The sequence below is a fragment of the Myripristis murdjan genome, chromosome 7, assembly GCF_902150065.1.
Source record: "Myripristis murdjan chromosome 7, fMyrMur1.1, whole genome shotgun sequence".
NCBI classification, from domain to species: domain Eukaryota; kingdom Metazoa; phylum Chordata; class Actinopteri; order Holocentriformes; family Holocentridae; genus Myripristis; species Myripristis murdjan.
The window spans coordinates 16,971,010-16,983,232 of NC_043986.1; the positions used below are offsets into that span (position 1 = coordinate 16,971,010).

At 43.0% G+C, this 12,223-nt stretch overlaps 1 long non-coding RNA gene across 1 annotated transcript in view; it reads left to right on the forward strand.

Moving 5' to 3' along the window:
* The window catches only part of LOC115361701 (uncharacterized), a 36,460-nt gene extending 26,149 nt beyond the window's left edge, over positions 1 to 10,311 (forward strand). The window contains exon 3 of the long non-coding RNA XR_003928438.1: positions 10,129 to 10,311. This is a non-coding gene — a long non-coding RNA (uncharacterized LOC115361701). The remainder of the gene's footprint in view (positions 1 to 10,128) is intronic.
* The last annotated feature ends 1,912 nt before the right edge of the window (positions 10,312 to 12,223 follow it).

The window sequence follows — 12,223 nt, forward strand, 5'->3', positions numbered from 1 at the left end:
ATTGATCACTCGTGGAAAAGGGGAAGGAAGCAAAGCAGCATTCTGAGAAAACATCTCCTTTCTGCCTTTCCTCACTTCTGAAGTTTGGTCTTAGAGAATGATGGATGTGTAACTTGCACTGTGGCCTCGAGTGTCCTCTCCTCTTCCTCTCTCCTTATTCTCCTCCTCTTCTTCTTCATGACACACACACATGTGTGCGCGAACACACACAGACAGTGTTAGGGAATGATAGACGGGGAGCTGGCAGTGTGGCAGTAATAGCAGATACCCCAAGCTACACTGTCACTTACTCATTTGTCTCCTTATTCACTTCTATATTTGTATGCCCTTCCTCATCACAGCATTTAAATATAGATATGCATCATGGCATATAAAGATTTACTTGCACAATGTATGACACATTAACATTTCTATAAGTGAAAATGTTAAAATGTGTGTATTAGCCTTATTATGTATTATATTCATTCAGAGATGTCGTGATGTGGCATAAGATACTAAGAGTTTAGGTATGTAGAGGAGAAGCAAAAGTAGAATTTGACATGCTGCCTTAAATTCAGTGTTACACACATGTAATGCATTTTTCTAGTTGAGCTTAGAACATCTATGTTCTAAGTTCAGGCTTTGAAGAATGTCAGACAAGGCAGGAATGATGGACAGGAGGCCGCTTACACAACATTACACATTATTAATCATGTTCACATCGTCTGGAAGGGGGAGAAAGGAAGCAACAGCACAGAGATGAGAGGGAGCAGAGGATGAGGAGGAGGAAGAAGAGGGAGGAGGAAAAGGGGGAGTGGAGGTAAAGGAGGAGGGTTAGAAAGCCACAAATAACTACCATCAATCATCAAGCAGTCAACATTTTCACGTTAGGACTGCCTGTTATTGGCAGCAGCCAGGGATCTGTGGGAGTGAGTGTGTGTCTTTATGTGTGTGTGTGTGTGTGTGTGTATGCGTATTTGTGTGTGTGTGTGTGTGTGTGTGTGTGTGTGTGCCGTCTTACCCAGCCTGGACTTTCTCTCCCTCTCTCACTGTCTTCGCCTCTCCTTCAACCGACGGCACAAACAACAACAGTTGAGAAATCACCCTCGTCAGCAGGAAGCTGGCAGGTGTGTTAACTCCCCCAGTACCAAATTAGGATGTGCAAGATTGCAGAAACGCCTCGGCTCTCATATCTCCCTTTTTAATCACAACCATTTACATGAGCCTGGATGGAGACAGACATTAGGCTTTAGCCCAGGGTTTACTTTGGCAACCGGGCAGTGCCTCGGATCACACTCTGCTCTCCTTCTTCTAAATGGGAACTTTGCCCGCTAGCTTGAATGGAAGACTTCGGGTCAGCTTCATCTGTTGTGCGGCAACCCAATGATTTACAGAAACACTCTTGCCCAATGTGTATGAAGATGTGATGAAAGGCATCTCTGATATTTCTAATCTGCTTTCCCAGGAAGAAAAGTTTAAGCGATGACAAAAGCTAAGGAAAGATACTTAACACACACTGACAGGATTTAACTTATTTCGCAGTTTCTAATTATGTAATATTTACAAACCTGGATGGTATATATCAAAAATTCAAACTTGGACATGGTGTTTCAGTTTGTTGGGGAGGTGGTTATTCAGCTACTCCCCTGTCCTCCAGGAAAAAAAACAAAAACAAAAAACATATTGATCCAATTTTCTCCTTTGATGAAAGTTGTGTCCTTTGAGGAAAACTCTTATATTGTTCATCTTGCCACACACTGACTTTCAGCATTTTGACACACGTGTGTGTGTCATTGTCAAAAACATGATTCTCTTTGTTGATCATTGTAACCCTGTGGATTACAGAAAAACAACACTAGGGGGTGCTCAAGGTTTGTCCAGCCAACTGTTGAGATTCTCTCTGCTCATTGTTCAGACAGAGCTCCAGGTGTGTGTGTGTGTGTGTGTGTGTGTGTGTAGGCGTATATGTGGTTGTGTGTGTGTGTGTGTGTTTATTTTGCGTTTTGCATCCTGTGCACTTGCTGCTCACAGAGCGATCCACTTTGAAGCCTGGAGTCACAGTCTTCCTTTTCTCCCATTACAATTACACCACATCCTGCCACGAGACCTCTTTATCATTAACTCTCTCCCTCTCTCCTTTTCTCTCTCTCTCTCTCCTCTTTCTCTAGTTTATGTTTCATCATTACAAATTATCACATGATGATTGAGTTAATAGATGAGAGGTTTCTTGAGTTTACAGTGCTGCATACATCTGTTCATGGCTGGTTACCTAAAGCTGTTTAGTATGAACAAACTTTAACTGCTACAATGACATTAGTGAAATATAGTCAGACAATTTTAGGATTAATATTACGCACAAATTCTGTGTTTATTGATACACTTATCTCCTCTCTTCTTTTCTGTCTTGTACATGCAGACACGCACACCCACGCAAACACGTCTAATCTAATTGAGCAGCAGGAGGTTTGTCATACACCCTCTCAGTTTCAACACAGTAAAAGCAGTGTGTAAAACTCCAGACCTATCACCTCTCTATGTCGATCGACTTGGTTTCATTATGAAGCTTGAGTTACAGAGTCATTCAATTATGCAGCCTTTAGCAGAAATGCAGAGTGATTTAGCTGTTCTCAATTATCAAACTGGTATACCGTCCGAATGGACATTTCCCGGTTGCGGTGTGCTGTTTAGATGCACTGTTTCGTGTTGTGGCATGACCCACATTTGTGGCACATGATCTTTTATTTGCATCAACACAGTACAATCCTTTTCATTGATGTCCTGCTTTATTGTTGTGGGCCTCACTTTCCTGCAAGTGAAAATCATATGAGGACACTCGTAAATGAGATGCATATTTCTGAGAGACGGAGTAACAAAATAGCAGCAGATTAAAATTGGAGTCTCTGTGTAGTGAGGTTTTGGTGAATTGTAGTATATGATTGTCTGTGTGTTTGTGGCTAGACAGTTGGGCTAGCAGAGCCAGTGCCCAGGGCGCTATGGAGAAAGGACAGTGGCATGGTATGGCAAGACAATTCCACCCATCCACCACTCTGAATATTTCTGTCACTCTCTCAAGTTGTGGTAAATTTTAAACAAACCCCTTTTCCACAACATATTTAGTTTGTTTTTTTGCCAAGGCATACTGGCCCTATACTTTTAAAGACAAATTCTTTTATAATTTGTATTCCACTCTAAATCATTTGTCTTGTTTTCCCCATTTGTGGTTTTATGAGGGAACATACTGGAAATATTCCCAGAACCCAAATTCTAAACTATTATGGAAATTGAAATGCCTTATGTGTGTTTCTTATTTATTTATTTTCTGTAGATTTTACTCCCCTTTTCTTCTTTGTGACTTTACTGTAAATCCATAATATTAAGAAATTAGAGAACAGGGGTCTTTTATAATACTAAACAATACAAATATTGTTATGGTATCCTGTATTTTCACCGTCTCCTTGAAGTGTGTGGGGTAATTTCCTTCTTCTCACTGTCAAGTGAAAAATGATTTAATCTTTGAACAAAAGAATTCCTCCCCAGCCCTCTAGATGTATATTGCTGTGAGAGAGTGCGGAGGGAAGCGGTGCTGATGTTCAGGCTTAAGATGAGACAGACAGGTAATCCTAAACATGGATGTGTAGTAGAAGTATATGCATCTGTTCACTGTCAACCTGTAGGGATGTTGACTGATGATGCACCTGACTTCTCCTCTCCTCTGCTCTCCTCTCCTCTGTGATGCTCCTCAGCCATGCTCAGACACCAACAGACGGTCCCCCCCCACACACACAACATGGGGGGGAATCATGGAAACACACAGCCAGATTATTCACTGCGCGGCGTTATTGAATATGTGACTAATACACTGAGAATCGCTCTGGGAAATCAGATTAAAAAATGAATTATTTATAAGGACATGAAATGCTGGTCCAATAGGGCGGAGAGAGAGGAAGAATACACCTACAATATCCACCAAACAACATTACAAGTTTGATCATGACACTTCCCACAGTAGTTATTCATTTTTGTAATGCTCACAAATGGTCCCCTTTATATTCTGATATTGAAATATGTCTCATAGTAAAATTGCATAGTAAAAGTGTTTTATTATTTTGTTTAAATGATATTACCTATATTTTCCTCTGCGTTTTTCAACACACTAAAAGACAGAATTTGATATATTTTCATGGAAGGCTGATATCAAATCACTTAAACTGCCTTTGATGCTATTTCTGTGTAAACTTTCCATGCATGAGTCACACATGGATGAAATTAAAATATATTATACATAAATGAAAAACAGATACATGGATATGAGAATAACCACATCTAAAATTGTTATTGATAAAGTGTGCATTTATTTAACAACTGCAATCAACATTTTCATTTTTAAAAATATGTAAGATGTCATTCTGACAAAAAAAAAAAATCTTTACTCATGAGTTTAAGAAATTAAATGCATGAGCTTAGATGCATGTTCTTGCCTGAGGAGGAGGAAGAAGTGTGTAATTGATGAATAATCAAATTTGAAACAAGGCAATGATGTTCATCAGCTGGACTTAAACATTTTGCTGCCCTTTCTCTTTACTCAACACTGTGTTAAGTGTAGAGCAGAGGCTGGTTTCCAGCCGGTAGAATTAATAAGGCAAATACATCATGACCAAAATTCATAATCTTTCAGCTTCAACGCTGCGCTGACATTTATGTGAGCTTTCAACTGGCAGGCCTAGTGCTGGTGTGTATGTGTGTGTTTCTGTGTTTCTATGTGTGTGTCTCTGTGTGCAGACACTCGGTTGATACTTGTCCATTCCCTCAAACAGGTCACCTCCCTGCACTTCTCATCTTTAATTAATTTACATGTCAGGCATTTCATTTTGGTGACCAGCCTTTGAAAACATACAGATAATTTTTTATTACTTGACTACTTGTTTCTTACCTCTATATCGGGTTAGGAGTGACTCACCTGCAGTTGACATTCTCTGTTTGACATGGAGTGTGTGGCTGCACAGTTGAAGATTGAAGAATAGTTACGTCGAACAGTTACGTCGTCGACTCCACCAGCTCTGAAGCTTTGTTCCTCTCTCTTACCCATCTCTTTTTGACCTTCTTCTCCCTTTTCTATATAGACATACTGTAAATGCTCCTTTTCCATTGGCCTCTCTCTCTCTCTTTCTCTCTCACTCTTTCTCTCCCTCTCTCTGTTCTTTGACAGGCAGCCAATGTGCTGACACGGGGAAGCGTTTAGGCATGGGGAGATGTGCCAAGATAGTCCCTACCTAAGTGATCACTCCTTTATCTGATCCTTCACTCTATCTCTGGGGTTAAATATTTGTCCATTAACCCTGCCGTCCTTTTTCTGGTGCACTTCTGATTCACTTCTGATACATGCTGCATCCACCTACCTCGTCACATGGATACACACACTCACACACACTCCTTGCCTGCAGTGACAGGTGTGGCTCATGAGTCATACAGGCCACTGCAGGTGAATGAGTCGGGGAAGTTATGTTAACACCTCTGGCCACTTCAACAACGCTTTCCTCTGTGTCTCATGGGCCAAACCACACATTCTACAGTCTGTAGGGGAATGCCGGGGAGTTTCCACTATGAACACACAGAGGTGGGATATAGGAATTATTCACATCTGGCAGGAACACTGATGTTTTTTTTTTTCACCGTCTCCTCTTTGGTTTTTCTTCTTCTCCTGTTCTCAAAGGGCTATTTTAGGTGTAGACTTTTACATCTCGGAGGAGTCCCTGACACAGATTTTTCAAAATTTAACTGAAAAGATTATTGGAAATGATCTTTTTATGTAACTTAGGCTAACACTTTAGCATTGAGCCTTAGTCTTGTGCATCACTGATACATTTTCGCTTTGATCCAGTGGTCATTCTGGATGCAGTTGGTATCAAATGAAACAGGCCTTGTGAGAGTGTGTTTGCCTTGTGGGCTTTTTCCCCACAGGAGGCATCAGGAGTGCAGTGCAGCCCACTCAGATGAACGTATGCATTAGAGCTCAGGGCTCAAATTCAGCCGTTCTCTCCATAACCATAGGTGTGTGATAGGAGTGGGAGGAAGAGGGGAAAGATTGGGGGGATGAAGGAGTACTCGCATCAGCAGAAAGTTGTTTTTCTGTGGCCTGGAGATTCTATTTAAAGTGGGGGGAGGGAGGGATGTAGGGGAAATGGGGAGGGAGACTTGGAGTGGTCCAGAGCCTGGAGAAATGGAGGGAGGATGAAGGAGGGAGTATGGGTGGTGGGAGGGTAGGATGCACCGACTCCCTCTGTTTTTGGTTTTGATTGAAGCTGGAATGTGTGTGTATACTGGAGTTGAGGAGGACCGGTGAAGGTATGTTTGTGCTTGGACGCATACGTATGTGTGCTTTCTCACACGCCTACGTGTGTGTGTGGCTGAGGTATTAATCTTCTCTGTCAGAGGAGCCCAGATGCAGGGCCCTTCCAGCAGCACAAGCTTGGACTCAGCAGTCTGTGCTGGGCTCTGGGAAGCAGGCATGGGGTGCAGAGGGGGGTGGATGCCGCTGGTTGTGCTGCTGGAGCGGGACGCTCTGACGGAGAGGGCAAGGGGGACAACACACAGCAGATTAGCTAATGATATTAGCCAGAGAAGACCCTCAGGTAAAACCCAGTGGTCGCAATTAGTGAGCTTGCCCTGTGGCCCTTACCCGCCCACAAACACACACTCAGACACACACACACACACACACACACACACACACACACACACAAAAGTGTGCAAACACCCACACAGATGTGTACCCACTTTTGTGTTTATACTGTATGACACACACATAAACACTAACAGCCACCTGCATTAAGTACTTAGGCAAGCCTCGCTCCCTGTTAGATCTTAATTCCCAGCTTCTTTCAGCCTCCTGTGCTACCTTCATGATCCACCTTTTACCCCACTCCTTCTTCCCATTAACTCCGCTCATGAGCCCCCTTCGCTGTTTGCCCACTGTGAGAGCAGACGAACTAACATGTTTGCTCTGCGGGAAACACACACACACAATCACTCAACGGGAGGGAGACTGGGGCTGTGAGATACTCGACAGATTCTCTGCAAGAGTATGCTGATACACCGAAGAGATACACACACGCACACACACACACAGAGGGTAAAAACTTCATAGTAGGGGGTAGCAGAGATTGACATAACAAGCTGATAAACAGCTTTCTCTACTAGTTAAGTTGCCAGGACAGCACTGAGAGGAAAGGTGTTAATGTATGTTGGTGATGAAGGATATTAATGCATTAACAAAACAGAGTTGATTTCAAGCACATTTAGTCATGAGGATGCTCAGCAGAGCACATGGTGATGTTAAGTTTTGTAATCAATCATAAACCCGTCTGATGACCAATCTGACTCTGCTGACTCATCCAGACATTTCTGTTTCTCTGTGTTTCATTGGAAGTTGGTGATTTCCCAATAATTGGTAATGATTCTTTTTTTTTAAAATTAAAATGTTCTGTCAAAAACATTTACAATGTTAGAAATAGTATGTTTTAACACTATAATTGTACTCTGCAGCCAAAATGATTGTTGATTTTCATTGATTTTCATTCATTTCAATAAATTTTCCACAAAGTTGACAAACAGCACTGTTCCTGAACAGTGTCAGTGCAGTGTTACTTTAAATACTCCTTTGCCTCCTGTGAGAGGAGTAGTTCTGATCACTGCTTACAGTTACATACAGAACCTGGTTGTCTTGTGACAAAGTGATGAATTACAAGACCTTTCAAAAACATCTCTTGCTCTCACTCTTTCCTGTGTCTGGCTCCACAAAGTCTCCTCCATTCGTAGCTTCTTGGCCATTCCTCCACCTGTGTTTCTTTCACTGTGTCTTCATTCGTCCCCTTTCGAGCTCTACATGCACAAACTGTCCTACAATGGGGGAAATTTATTTCACTAAGGTAATAAAGAAGGTTAAAAGCACCAATCTTTAGAGAGTGACTATGAGAGAGAGAGCGAGAGAGTGAGAGAGAGAGAGAGAGAGAGAGAGAGAGAGAGAGAGAGAGAGAGAGAGAGAGAGAGAGAGAGTTTGAATAGTCTCCCCTGGCTTGTCAGCTCTGTCTGGTCTTTTATATGGCCTTCCTTATTATAATGCTACTTATCTTATCCAAAAGGCCATCGGGCCAGACTATTAATTTAGGTTCTGTATCCCTGAAAACGATGGCTCCCCTCTTCTAGCCACTGTCCCTCCCTCACTTCCTCCATCTGCAGGAGATTAAACCGGGACCAGCTCCACTCTCTCCTTCTGTCCATCATGGTGAAAAATTACCTTTTAGTCTTCTTCCTTAATCGTGCTGGCCGCAGAGCAATCAGACAGGAAATAATGGCTTGGCGTCTGGCTGTGTAGACCCTCCTCTACAATGCCTTTAGACTGGATTGAGGTGAGAATGGGTAACTTCACATTAATGATTCCTTGCAACTGTCATCTTTCTAGAAAGATGAAAAAACTATCTATAAAACCGTAAAACTCACAGCGTCAAATCTTTCTGGAAATACATTTATAAATGCTTTACTGCTTCAGAGGACATCCACTCGAGTCAATTTTCTTGTGCTGTGCACTCAAGTCCCCCATACTGCTTTCTTCATCCTACATTTATTTTGTTTTTATTCTCCTCTGTGTGCTTTTGTAGACAGTTTACCCTCAGTTTTAAAGATTTAAAGGTGGCATAGAGTGAATCTGAAAACAAAAGTTAAAACAGAAATAATTTTTATCATGCTGTACGCTCTTTGAACTATGCAAACTCTTTCAGCTTGCCTGCTCCTTTTTCTCTGTTCTCCTCTGCCCAGTCTCCGTCTCTCAATCTCTTCTACTTTTTTCCGCTCCTCACTCTGTTCTCTAGCAGTTTGATTCAGTGTGAATTAATTGCTCCTCATATGGGAGACGGCACACGATTAGTCTCAATCCTGATAATGGTGTGTGGCTTGGCCGCGGGGAATACGCTGCCAATTTGCTCACAGCGCATCTGCCAAATGATTGGTGTTTACACGCCACATCCCTGGAGGAGTGTTTGTCACAACGCCACTTCTTACATCTCAATAACATGCAGGATCCCAAGGAAGACGTCACCAAACTCACGTAGACGGGTGTTGACATGAACTCAGACGGACATGCCGGACAGTGATGAGTTTGGCTTCATAGTTTTTGAGTTTTTGCATTTATTTTTTGAGCGTTGTATACATGGTCTGGTGCTCACCCCATGCCCAAACAGTTTACTCACCTCCCTCTCAGCTCCTCTGCCTTCTCCCCTCTCCCCCTCCCACCTTCCTTCATCTCTCCTCCCTAACGCAGCGTTCCCTCTCTCCTGTCCCATTAATCACCCCTCTCTAATTAACAGGCCCACTGTTCCCAGTCCTCCCACTGCTCCCACTCCACACCTGGCCCAGCCCTGCTGCCCAGCAGGCACACAACACACGCCAACACGCACACACACATTCAAACAGACGCGCACACACACACACATTCACACAGACATAGCATGGACAGCACAACCTGGAGCACAGCTGGGAACTGACCACAACAGAATCGTACTTGGTGGAGCAAAATTAGAAGAAAGGAGGAATACATGAGTACATTATTTACAAAATGCTCTTTCTCAGCTGAGTTCAAGTTGCAGTGTGTGGGAGGAAGTGTTGGGCAGCACTGGCCTAATGTGGAGAGTTGGTGTTGCTTAACAAGGCTGCTGCCTCCCTGTCCTCCACTCATCCTCCTCATACATTCTTTCATCACTTCATCATCCCTCATGAATTGAGCCCTTTCTCACCCACTGCTTACTCCCCTTTCACAGTTTACATCTCTCCAGCCATCCTCACCCATCTCCTGCCCGGCTTTGTGTCCTCTCTCCATCTCCTCTCCCACCTTCTCCATGTCCTCCCCCTGTTAGCCAGGGTGGCCCGGCTATGCAGTAATGCCATCTGCCAGCCCAGCATGCCCACAGCCTCACATGACCACACACAAACACACATACACACATAGTTTGGCAAGGACACCTTCCAGCGCAGGATATACCCATATCCATGTTTCCGCCACCAGATCACCATATCCCACGCACTGTGTAGACACACACACAGACACACACAGACGCACACAGCTCTGTTGACTCACACGCTTCATCTGTCTCCCAACAGGGGGAGCCGCAGAGCATCTGCCAGAGTCGGGACAGGAGTCAGCGACGAGAGAGAGCCTGCACTTCCAGTAAGAGATCAGATCATTACGGCAGTCACATACTGCCTAATCACAGACAAACAAGGCAATGATGACCGCATGGGTGTGTGTGCCACATTGACTACAAATGAAATAAAATAAGGGAAAGCAAACCAGCAATTACATGCAAATGCACATTTTTGAGGCAATGGTCTCTGTTTTTTTTTGCAGCCACTTGAAACACTGCAATACCATACACTGTAAAATTGTTTCAGATGTTTACACTGCAATGGCTTTGGTGGCTATGAAGAGGATATATTAATACTTATGAAATGCGAGAACAAAAACAATTTAGTTATGTCTCGGGCTGTATCATACAGAAACTAAGAGTTGTATTGATCAAACAAGGAGTTGAGAAAATGGCTGGGACACAGTGCGTTAAACATCTCCATGAAATATTACTGGGAAAATGTAGTTTATGGGTGTGTTTTGTATTGTTTCATGTGCACACACTGAAAAATGGGGGGAAGGTTTAACATAACGGCACCGTGACAAAAAAAAAAAAAAAAAAAAAAAAAAAAAAAAAAAAATTCAGGAACTCAGAAAAAAAACATGGGGTAGAAAGCAATCTAAACATGTTTCTCCAGTGGTTATTTATATAATTCATTTATTTATTTATATCCTCTCGCTCCCGTTGACATTGAACAAGACAGAAACAGAATTGATGAGAAATGCAGCAATTAGCAAATGAGCTGTAGTATGTGTTGCTGTTCGAGCTGTCTTTGGTGCTGTATTGGGGTGCTTGGGGTGGCAGTGTGTGTATGGGTGTGTGTGTGTGTGTGTGTGTCTGGGGGGTGGGGGGTGGGGGTGTATATGTGTGTGTGAGAGAGTGTGGTGCGCTGCCAGGTGCGAGAGGGGGTCTGTGGCAGTATATTTATTAGCGGCTGTCAGGGCGGTGACACTTTGATGAATGGTGCAGAGTAATCAGGGCTGGGCTGTGACAGGCTGCACTCACAGCCTCCTACCTGCCAAACAGCCCAATCACACACACACACACACACACACGCATGCACACATATACATACACACACGGACACACACAAATAAGCACATACTGACACCAGTGCTACTGTACATGCACATGTACATACAATCGCAGCCTCCTGTAAACAGCCTCCTACCAGATGAACTACGTCATCAAATCCCCGTCATCCTCTCCCCATTTAGCCTCTCTGCCATTCCACACACCTCTGCCTTGGTGTTTTAATTTTTCTAAGCTTTAATGACATAAGAGGTGATGGAAAACATATTTTTGGAAATAAATAGATAAATTGGGTTGAGAGGAAGAGACAAAGAGAGGAGAGATTTGAAGAGAAAAGTTGCAGAGCTGTGTAGTTTTTTAATTGCTGGTGAGAGACAAGGTATCCTTAATTAGTCCTCATCTCTCTCCTGTTGTTCTGCAGGGTCATATTTCTGTGACTTTTGACTAATTAGTCAACTGCTGCCACGCTACAAACTCCTGCTTTTCTCAAAGGATCAAACCTAGACTTGGTTTGGTGAGTGGGAGAATTTAGGCGGTTTTGTCCCATAATTACACAAATTTTCCATTAGGGTTTTGGTGCCTTGACTTTTTTCTTTTTTTTAAAGCATTCATATCTGTCTGTGTGTCCATGAAGGTGTGCCGATTCAATACTGTCCTGTGTCTTTTGGATCAATGTAGAAACAATCAAAAAAATCACCCAGCATTTAATATACTGACCTTGGTAAGACACAACAGGACATATTGTATTACAACTCAAACACAAAATGGAAATCACTACTTCTCAGCAAGCTTCTAATGCCTCCAAACCAGCAAGTAATGGGAGGTTGTAATCGAATAATTTCACTGAGGTTTGGGTTTCCAAACTGTTTTCCACTGATTCCATTGACAGACCACAGTCTGGCCCTTAAGAAAGGAGACGCAGAGGGGAGTTGAAGAGATGAGAAACCGAGGGCAGGAGATGAAAACGACTGAAAGAGAGAGTTAGAAAGCAGAGAGGAAAGGGGGAGTGGGTTGGAGAATGGAGGAGCTAAGTACAG